The following is a 1,940-nucleotide window of genomic DNA, read 5'->3' on the forward strand; positions in this document are numbered from 1 at the left end:
TTCTTTAAAATATTCAAGATGCGGCTCTGAAACCCGTGGCCGACCGACCCATCCTCATTTAAGTCAATCAACCACAAGTTTCAGAACCGCATCTTGAACACCCCAAAAAATACCAAAGTTCAAAATAGGTCTCCCCAGACCGAACAGAACAGCAGGGTTAAAAACCCATCTCTTCAAACAAGCCTACCACATCAACTACTCAGTAAAGTAACTTTGTCCTGTTCCCTCCTTCCAAATATTATCTGCATGTGAATCTGCACCTTACTATTCATCGGTCTCCACACCCTCCATGCACATGATAACTGCACTTGATACTTGACTATTGCACTTAAACACACGAGCTGATGACCGGATCATGCAGCTTTGTATGAAAATCCCTATTTATTATAATTGCCAGACCTGAAATAACAATCACTTTTCACCTATTGTGTCCCCCCATTTCCTTGTAGATTGTAAGCTTGCGAGCAGGGACCTCACCCCTAATGTCACTGTTTAAATTGTCTTAACTTGTACTGAATTTATTGTCTGTACATGTCCCCGCTTAATTGTAAAGTGCTGCGGAAAATGTTGGCGCTATATAAATAAAAATTATTATTATTATTATTACTAATAGATCATAAACTGAACATGAGTCAAAAGTGTGATGCAGCAGCATCAATTGTGAGATTTATTAACAGAAGCATACAGTCTAGATCACGCAAAGTCATTATTGTCCTCTACTCCTCTTTGGTCAGACCTCATCTGGAATACTGTGCCCAGTTTTGGTCACCACATTTTAAAAAAAGACATCAACAAACTGGAGCAAGCTCAGAGAAGAGCGGCCAGAATGGTTACTGGTCTGCAAACCATGTCCTATGAGGAACGGTTACAGGATTTGGGAATGTTTAGCTTGCAAAAGAGAAGAGTGAGAGGAGACTTAATAGCTGTCTACAAATATCTCAAGGGCTGTCACATTGTAGAAGGATCATCTTTATTCTCATTTGCACAAGGAAAGACTAGACGCATTGGGATGAAATTGAATGGGAGGAGACACAGATTAGATATTAGAAAAAACTTTTTGACGGGGGATCAATGAGCGGAACAGGCTGCCACGAGAGGTCGTGAGTTCTCCTTCAATGGAAGTCTTCAAACAGAGGCTGGACAGACATCTGTCTGGGATGATTTAGTGAATCCTGCTTTCAGCAGGGGGTTGGACCAGATGACCCAGGAGGTCCCTTCCAACTCTAACATTCTATGATTCTATGAGATGACCATACACGCGGGATTTAGATATGAAAAGCATAGTAAATGCCCCCACAAAGGAAATTATTTGTGTGGTGGGATATAATTGTAAAAGCTATGGTTGTACCATCTGCAATTAATAAAAAGTGTGACAAGTATTTTAGCAACATATTTTAGTTATTTAAATGGCTATTTTATATAAAAAGTCAGGTTTGAAGAAAAGATCTGGTTGTAGCCATTATCTGTTGAAATAAATAAAAGGAGGGGACAATTATTATTACTATTTAATATAAATACAATTATTTAAACACTTGTTACAAGTAAAGTAAAAAAAAAAACTAAATAAAGCCCCCCACTCTAGATAGCTGAAGGCTGAACAATGGTCCAGCAACAGGCCACTTACTGGGCTGCTTGCTGTACTTTTTATAAATTCATTGTTTTATCAGCAGGAGATTATCCCTAAAACACTACTCGACCTGCTGCCAGGTAGTCCAGCCATGCACTCACCACTGAATTGCAGCTTTCTGCATGTGCACAGTGTACACAGAGCTGCCAATCCTTGATCTGGGCGGGGTTATTCGTTGATGTGGGCGGGGTTATACAGAGCTCAGCTTTCAGAGAACTGCTAGATCTCCATGCAGATAAAATAGTTTGTAATCAAAACTGCAGCACCGAGTAAAGTAAGTGATATATCGCTGGAATCAGGGTCTCTGCCATTA

The sequence above is a fragment of the Ranitomeya imitator genome, chromosome 3 (assembly GCF_032444005.1).
Source record: "Ranitomeya imitator isolate aRanImi1 chromosome 3, aRanImi1.pri, whole genome shotgun sequence".
Lineage (NCBI taxonomy): Eukaryota > Metazoa > Chordata > Amphibia > Anura > Dendrobatidae > Ranitomeya > Ranitomeya imitator.